The sequence below is a fragment of the Lactuca serriola genome, chromosome 9 (genome assembly GCF_051521515.1).
Source record: "Lactuca serriola cultivar US96UC23 chromosome 9, Lser_US96UC23_V15, whole genome shotgun sequence".
Taxonomy (NCBI): domain Eukaryota; kingdom Viridiplantae; phylum Streptophyta; class Magnoliopsida; order Asterales; family Asteraceae; genus Lactuca; species Lactuca serriola.
In genome coordinates, this window is record NC_136416.1 from 223,893,939 (window position 1) to 223,903,966 (window position 10,028).

Here is a 10,028-nt window from a genome sequence, read left to right on the forward strand (position 1 = left end):
TTGATAAATCTACACCTAGATTGTTAAAGTTTCTATCTTTATTGCCTTGTCTCAAGTTTTGTGTAGTTAAAATACAGTTAGTTGCATGAACTTGGTTTACCTAGTTGTTTATGACCATTAAATTGCTAGAGCTAGAGATTGACCATAGCCTAGTATAGGTGATAAGTTAGTTGCCTAATTGTGTTAAAGAGCAGTATTTGATCATAATATTTTCTCAAGTACTAGACTTAACAAAAGAATAGTAGTCTGTAGATTATATCATTCAAATTCCAAATTACCTTTCAAATCAATTTAGTGTCCTTAACTTGCATGATCATTAGGTTTAAAGTTGTTAAATTGACTTATGCTAGTTAGTATGATCATGATGACTAGTAACTATTATTTGGTAGCTAGCAGAATTAATCCATTGTCTTGAAATCAACCATAGGAAACAGGGAGGGTTCGAAGCTAAACGAAAGTATCCATTATTCTTGATTTGAAATCGTCTTTCTAGTTGTTTACTTTAGTAATTAGTTTGTTATTTTAATTTAAGTTTTTCTTAACTTGTAAAATTAGATAAAACCCTCATTTTAGTTGTCTTTCTTAGTTTACCTTTTAGTAGTTATTTTATTAATTAAATACCATTCCCCGTGATCGACACCCAACTTACCTAGACTATTCTTTAATTCGACTAGGTACACTGCCTAGGTGCATTCTAGCTAGTTAAGTTCGTTAGGTTATAAATTCAAAACTAGATAGGTATAATTTGTGCACATCATACACCATGACATGGCAAGAAGGACGCAATGACGTGGTGGCTGTTGTATCCCAAGCCCATGATTTTTAGGGTTTATCCCATATTCAACCACCATAATTCTTGTATTAGTTCACCTCCTTCAACCTCTGTCTCTTCATTTCGAAACCATATCCCCTTCGCATGATTAAGAGCTTGGTGGCTTGATCCTGAGATTGGTTTCTTGGTTTTGGTGAAGCTTGTGAAGTAAGGTGTAAGATCCCAAAATTTTTGAGTAAAAGTTTCATTTTAAAAACATTTAAACCATCCAATTGATTTGTCCCAAAATCCAGGTATAGTAATTAAATCATTTTATGATCATAGTAAATGTCATAATAGCCAATGTGGAAAACAATAGGGGATGTTGTACAGTCACGCCAGACCCTTCCCGTTGCAACAGGCAGTACCATAAACGCATAAATGTAAGCACAAAGCTTAATGAGTTCCCCAAAATACCATATACCATACATATTATTGGCTCTAGCCCGTACATTGGACCCAGCCGATAATTAATCCACTGTAAGTATGATCATGATGACTAGTAACTATTATTTGGTTTCTTGTTTTATGGATTGATGAAGTTGGTTTTTGCTTTAAATATTGTTTGATAAATCTACACCTAGATTGTTAAAGTTTCTATCTTTATTGCCTTGTCTCAAGTTTTGTGTAGTTAAAATACAGTTAGTTGCATGAACTTGGTTTACCTAGTTGTTTATGACCATTAAATTGCTAGAGCTAGAGATTGACCATAGCCTAGTATAGGTGATAAGTTAGTTGCTTAATTGTGTTAAAGAGCAGTATTTGATCATAATATTTTCTCAAGTACTAGACTTAACAAAAGAATAGTAGTCTGTAGATTATATCATTCAAATTCCAAATTACCTTTCAAATCAATTTAGTGTCCTTAACTTGCATGATCATTAGGTTTAAAGTTGTTAAATTGACTTATGCTAGTTAGTATGATCATGATGACTAGTAACTATTATTTGGTAGCTAGCAGAATTAATCCATTGTCTTGAAATCAACCATAGGAAACAGGGAGGGTTCGAAGCTAAATGAAAGTATCCATTATTCTTGATTTGAAATCGTCTTTCTAGTTGTTTACTTTAGTAATTAGTTTGTTATTTTAATTTAAGTTTTTCTTAACTTGTAAAATTAGATAAAACCCTCATTTTAGTTGTCTTTCTTAGTTTACCTTTTAGTAGTTATTTTATTAATTAAATACCATTCCCCGTGATCGACACCCAACTTACCTAGACTATTCTTTAATTCGACTAGGTACACTGCCTAGGTGCATTCTAGCTAGTTAAGTTCGTTAGGTTATAAATTCAAAACTAGATAGGTATAATTTGTGCACATCATACACCATGACATGGCAAGAAGGACGCAATGACGTGGTGGCTGTTGTATCCCAAGCCCATGATTTTTAGGGTTTATCCCATATTCAACCACCATAATTCTTGTATTAGTTCACCTCCTTCAACCTCTGTCTCTTCATTTCGAAACCATATCCCCTTCCCATGATTAAGAGCTTGGTGGCTTGATCCTGAGATTGGTTTCTTGGTTTTGGTGAAGCTTGTGAAGTAAGGTGTAAGATCCCAAAATTTTTGAGTAAAAGTTTCATTTTAAAAACATTTAAACCATCCAATTGATTTGTCCCAAAATCCAGGTATAGTAATTAAATCATTTTATGATCATAGTAAATGTCATAATAGCCAATGTGGAAAACAATAGGGGATGTTGTACAGTCACGCCAGACCCTTCCCGTTGCAACAGGCAGTACCATAAACGCATAAATGTAAGCACAAAGCTTAATGAGTTCCCCAAAATACCATATACCATACATATTATTGGCTCTAGCCCGTACATTGGACCCAGCCGATAATTAATCCACTGTAAGTATGATCATGATGACTAGTAACTATTATTTGGTTTCTTGTTTTATGGATTGATGAAGTTGGTTTTTGCTTTAAATATTGTTTGATAAATCTACACCTAGATTGTTAAAGTTTCTATCTTTATTGCCTTGTCTCAAGTTTTGTGTAGTTAAAATACAGTTAGTTGCATGAACTTGGTTTACCTAGTTGTTTATGACCATTAAATTGCTAGAGCTAGAGATTGACCATAGCCTAGTATAGGTGATAAGTTAGTTGCTTAATTGTGTTAAAGAGCAGTATTTGATCATAATATTTTCTCAAGTACTAGACTTAACAAAAGAATACTAGTCTGTAGATTATATCTTTCAAATTCCAAATTACCTTTCAAATCAATTTAGTGTCCTTAACTTGCATGATCATTAGGTTTAAAGTTGTTAAATTGACTTATGCTAGTTAGTATGATCATGATGACTAGTAACTATTATTTGGTAGCTAGCAGAATTAATCCATTGTCTTGAAATCAACCATAGGAAACAGGGAGGGTTCGAAGCTAAACGAAAGTATCCATTATTCTTGATTTGAAATCGTCTTTCTAGTTGTTTACTTTAGTAATTAGTTTGTTATTTTAATTTAAGTTTTTCTTAACTTGTAAAATTAGATAAAACCCTCATTTTAGTTGTCTTTCTTAGTTTACCTTTTAGTAGTTATTTTATTAATTAAATACCATTCCCCGTGATCGACACCCAACTTACCTAGACTATTCTTTAATTCGACTAGGTACACTGCCTAGGTGCATTCTAGCTAGTTAAGTTCGTTAGGTTATAAATTCAAAACTAGATAGGTATAATTTGTGCACATCATACACCATGACATGGCAAGAAGGACGCAATGACGTGGTGGCTGTTGTATCCCAAGCCCATGATTTTTAGGGTTTATCCCATATTCAACCACCATAATTCTTGTATTAGTTCACCTCCTTCAACCTCTGTCTCTTCATTTCGAAACCATATCCCCTTCCCATGATTAAGAGCTTGGTGGCTTGATCCTGAGATTGGTTTCTTGGTTTTGGTGAAGCTTGTGAAGTAAGGTGTAAGATCCCAAAATTTTTGAGTAAAAGTTTCATTTTAAAAACATTTAAACCATCCAATTGATTTGTCCCAAAATCCAGGTATAGTAATTAAATCATTTTATGATCATAGTAAATGTCATAATAGCCAATGTGGAAAACAATAGGGGATGTTGTACAGTCACGCCAGACCCTTCCCGTTGCAACAGGCAGTACCATAAACGCATAAATGTAAGCACAAAGCTTAATGAGTTCCCCAAAATACCATATACCATACATATTATTGGCTCTAGCCCGTACATTGGACCCAGCCGATAATTAATCCACTGTAAGTATGATCATGATGACTAGTAACTATTATTTGGTTTCTTGTTTTATGGATTGATGAAGTTGGTTTTTGCTTTAAATATTGTTTGATAAATCTACACCTAGATTGTTAAAGTTTCTATCTTTATTGCCTTGTCTCAAGTTTTGTGTAGTTAAAATACAGTTAGTTGCATGAACTTGGTTTACCTAGTTGTTTATGACCATTAAATTGCTAGAGCTAGAGATTGACCATAGCCTAGTATAGGTGATAAGTTGGTTGCTTAATTGTGTTAAAGAGCAGTATTTGATCATAATATTTTCTCAAGTACTAGACTTAACAAAAGAATAGTAGTCTGTAGATTATATCATTCAAATTCCAAATTACCTTTCAAATCAATTTAGTGTCCTTAACTTGCATGATCATTAGGTTTAAAGTTGTTAAATTGACTTATGCTAGTTAGTATGATCATGATGACTAGTAACTATTATTTGGTAGCTAGCAGAATTAATCCATTGTCTTGAAATCAACCATAGGAAAGAGGGAGGGTTCGAAGCTAAACGAAAGTATCCATTATTCTTGATTTGAAATCGTCTTTCTAGTTGTTTACTTTAGTAATTAGTTTGTTATTTTAATTTAAGTTTTTCTTAACTTGTAAAATTAGATAAAACCCTCATTTTAGTTGTCTTTCTTAGTTTACCTTTTAGTAGTTATTTTATTAATTAAATACCATTCCCCGTGATCGACACCCAACTTACCTAGACTATTCTTTAATTCGACTAGGTACACTGCCTAGGTGCATTCTAGCTAGTTAAGTTCGTTAGGTTATAAATTCAAAACTAGATAGGTATAATTTGTGCACGTCATACACCATGACATGGCAAGAAGGACGCAATGACGTGGTGGCTGTTGTATCCCAAGCCCATGATTTTTAGGGTTTATCCCATATTCAACCACCATAATTCTTGTATTAGTTCACCTCCTTCAACCTCTGTCTCTTCATTTCGAAACCATATCCCCTTCCCATGATTAAGAGCTTGGTGGCTTGATCCTGAGATTGGTTTCTTGATTTTGGTGAAGCTTGTGAAGTAAGGTGTAAGATCCCAAAATTTTTGAGTAAAAGTTTCATTTTAAAAACATTTAAACCATCCAATTGATTTGTCCCAAAATCCAGGTATAGTAATTAAATCATTTTATGATCATAGTAAATGTCATAATAGCCAATGTGGAAAACAATAGGGGATGTTGTACAGTCACGCCAGACCCTTCCCGTTGCAACAGGCAGTACCATAAACGCATAAATGTAAGCACAAAGCTTAATGAGTTCCCCAAAATACCATATACCATACATATTATTGGCTCTAGCCCGTACATTGGACCCAGCCGATAATTAATCCACTGTAAGTATGATCATGATGACTAGTAACTATTATTTGGTTTCTTGTTTTATGGATTGATGAAGTTGGTTTTTGCTTTAAATATTGTTTGATAAATCTACACCTAGATTGTTAAAGTTTCTATCTTTATTGCCTTGTCTCAAGTTTTGTGTAGTTAAAATACAGTTAGTTGCATGAACTTGGTTTACCTAGTTGTTTATGACCATTAAATTGCTAGAGCTAGAGATTGACCATAGCCTAGTATAGGTGATAAGTTAGTTGCTTAATTGTGTTAAAGAGCAGTATTTGATCATAATATTTTCTCAAGTACTAGACTTAACAAAAGAATAGTAGTCTGTAGATTATATCATTCAAATTCCAAATTACCTTTCAAATCAATTTAGTGTCCTTAACTTGCATGATCATTAGGTTTAAAGTTGTTAAATTGACTTATGCTAGTTAGTATGATCATGATGACTAGTAACTATTATTTGGTAGCTAGCAGAATTAATCCATTGTCTTGAAATCAACCATAGGAAAGAGGGAGGGTTCGAAGCTAAACGAAAGTATCCATTATTCTTGATTTGAAATCGTCTTTCTAGTTGTTTACTTTAGTAATTAGTTTGTTATTTTAATTTAAGTTTTTCTTAACTTGTAAAATTAGATAAAACCCTCATTTTAGTTGTCTTTCTTAGTTTACCTTTTAGTAGTTATTTTATTAATTAAATACCATTCCCCGTGATCGACACCCAACTTACCTAGACTATTCTTTAATTCGACTAGGTACACTGCCTAGGTGCATTCTAGCTAGTTAAGTTCGTTAGGTTATAAATTCAAAACTAGATAGGTATAATTTGTGCACGTCATACACCATGACATGGCAAGAAGGACGCAATGACGTGGTGGCTGTTGTATCCCAAGCCCATGATTTTTAGGGTTTATCCCATATTCAACCACCATAATTCTTGTATTAGTTCACCTCCTTCAACCTCTGTCTCTTCATTTCGAAACCATATCCCCTTCCCATGATTAAGAGCTTGGTGGCTTGATCCTGAGATTGGTTTCTTGATTTTGGTGAAGCTTGTGAAGTAAGGTGTAAGATCCCAAAATTTTTGAGTAAAAGTTTCATTTTAAAAACATTTAAACCATCCAATTGATTTGTCCCAAAATCCAGTTATAGTAATTAAATCATTTTATGATCATAGTAAATGTCATAATAGCCAATGTGGAAAACAATAGGGGATGTTGTACAGTCACGCCAGACCCTTCCCGTTGCAACAAGCAGTACCATAAACGCATAACTGTAAGCACAAAGCTTAATGAGTTCCCCAAAATACCATATACCATACATATTATTGGCTCTAGCCCGTACATTGGACCCAGCCGATAATTAATCCACTGTAAGTATGATCATGATGACTAGTAACTATTATTTGGTTTCTTGTTTTATGGATTGATGAAGTTGGTTTTTGCTTTAAATATTGTTTGATAAACCTACACCTAGATTGTTAAAGTTTCTATCTTTATTGCCTTGTCTCAAGTTTTGTGTAGTTAAAATACAGTTAGTTGCATGAACTTGGTTTACCTAGTTGTTTATGACCATTAAATTGCTAGAGCTAGAGATTGACCATATCCTAGTATAGGTGATAAGTTAGTTGCCTAATTGTGTTAAAGAGCAGTATTTGATCATAATATTTTCTCAAGTACTAGACTTAACAAAAGAATAGTAGTCTGTAGATTATATCATTCAAATTCCAAATTACCTTTCAAATCAATTTAGTGTCCTTAACTTGCATGATCATTAGGTTTAAAGTTGTTAAATTGACTTATGCTAGTTAGTATGATCATGATGACTAGTAACTATTATTTGGTAGCTAGCAGAATTAATCCATTGTCTTGAAATCAACCATAGGAAACAGGGAGGGTTCGAAGCTAAACGAAAGTATCCATTATTCTTGATTTGAAATCGTCTTTCTAGTTGTTTACTTTAGTAATTAGTTTGTTATTTTAATTTAAGTTTTTCTTAACTTGTAAAATTAGATAAAACCCTCATTTTAGTTGTCTTTCTTAGTTTACCTTTTAGTAGTTATTTTATTAATTAAATACCATTCCCCGTGATCGACACCCAACTTACCTAGACTATTCTTTAATTCGACTATGTACACTGCCTAGGTGCATTCTAGCTAGTTAAGTTCGTTAGGTTATAAATTCAAAACTAGATAGGTATAATTTGTGCACATCATACACCATGACATGGCAAGAAGGACGCAATGACGTGGTGGTTGTTGTATCCCAAGCCCATGATTTTTAGGGTTTATCCCATATTCAACCACCATAATTCTTGTATTAGTTCACCTCCTTCAACCTCTGTCTCTTCTTTTCGAAACCATATCCCCTTCCCATGATTAAGAGCTTGGTGGCTTGATCCTGAGATTGGTTTCTTGGTTTTGGTGAAGCTTGTGAAGTAGGGTGTAAGATCCCAAAATTTTTGAGTAAAAGTTTCATTTTAAAAACATTTAAACCATCCAATTGATTTGTCCCAAAATCCAGTTATAGTAATTAAATCATTTTATGATCATAGTAAATGTCATAATAGCCAATGTGGAAAACAATAGGGGATGTTGTACAGTCACGCCAGACCCTTCCCGTTGCAACAGGCAGTACCATAAACGCATAACTGTAAGCACAAAGCTTAATGAGTTCCCCAAAATACCATATACCATACATATTATTGGCTCTAGCCCGTATATTGGACCCAGCCGATAATTAATCCACTGTAAGTATGATCATGATGACTAGTAACTATTATTTGTTTTCTTGTTTTATGGATTGATGAAGTTGGTTTTTGCTTTAAATATTGTTTGATAAACCTACACCTAGATTGTTAAAGTTTCTATCTTTATTGCCTTGTCTCAAGTTTTGTGTAGTTAAAATACAGTTAGTTGCATGAACTTGGTTTACCTAGTTGTTTATGACCATTAAATTGCTAGAGCTAGAGATTGACCATATCCTAGTATAGGTGATAAGTTAGTTGCCTAATTGTGTTAAAGAGCAGTATTTGATCATAATATTTTCTCAAGTACTAGACTTAACAAAAGAATAGTAGTCTGTAGATTATATCATTCAAATTCCAAATTACCTTTCAAATCAATTTAGTGTCCTTAACTTGCATGATCATTAGGTTTAAAGTTGTTAAATTGACTTATGCTAGTTAGTATGATCATGATGACTAGTAACTATTATTTGGTAGCTAGCAGAATTAATCCATTGTCTTGAAATCAACCATAGGAAACAGGGAGGGTTCGAAGCTAAACGAAAGTATCCATTATTCTTGATTTGAAATCGTCTTTCTAGTTGTTTACTTTAGTAATTAGTTTGTTATTTTAATTCAAGTTTTTCTTAACTTGTAAAATTAGATAAAACCCTCATTTTAGTTGTCTTTCTTAGTTTACCTTTTAGTAGTTATTTTATTAATTAAATACCAATCCCCGTGATCGACACCCAACTTACCTAGACTATTCTTTAATTCGACTAGGTACACTGCCTAGGTGCATTCTAGCTAGTTAAGTTCGTTAGGTTATAAATTCAAAACTAGATAGGTATAATTTGTGCACATCATACACCATGACATGGCAAGAAGGACGCAATGACGTGGTGGCTGTTGTATCCCAAGCCCATGATTTTTAGGGTTTATCCCATATTCAACCACCATAATTCTTGTATTAGTTCACCTCCTTCAACCTCTGTCTCTTCATTTCGAAACCATATCCCCTTCCCATGATTAAGAGCTTGGTGGCTTGATCCTGAGATTGGTTTCTTGATTTTGGTGAAGCTTGTGAAGTAAGGTGTAAGATCCCAAAATTTTTGAGTAAAAGTTTCATTTTAAAAACATTTAAACCATCCAATTGATTTGTCCCAAAATCCAGTTATAGTAATTAAATCATTTTATGATCATAGTAAATGTCATAATAGCCAATGTGGAAAACAATAGGGGATGTTGTACAGTCACGCCAGACCCTTCCCGTTGCAACAAGCAGTACCATAAACGCATAACTGTAAGCACAAAGCTTAATGAGTTCCCCAAAATACCATATACCATACATATTATTGGCTCTAGCCCGTACATTGGACCCAGCCGATAATTAATCCACTGTAAGTATGATCATGATGACTAGTAACTATTATTTGGTTTCTTGTTTTATGGATTGATGAAGTTGGTTTTTGCTTTAAATATTGTTTGATAAACCTACACCTAGATTGTTAAAGTTTCTATCTTTATTGCCTTGTCTCAAGTTTTGTGTAGTTAAAATACAGTTAGTTGCATGAACTTGGTTTACCTAGTTGTTTATGACCATTAAATTGCTAGAGCTAGAGATTGACCATATCCTAGTATAGGTGATAAGTTAGTTGCCTAATTGTGTTAAAGAGCAGTATTTGATCATAATATTTTCTCAAGTACTAGACTTAACAAAAGAATAGTAGTCTGTAGATTATATCATTCAAATTCCAAATTACCTTTCAAATCAATTTAGTGTCCTTAACTTGCATGATCATTAGGTTTAAAGTTGTTAAATTGACTTATGCTAGTTAGTATGATCATGATGACTAGTAACTATTATTTGGTAGCTAGCAG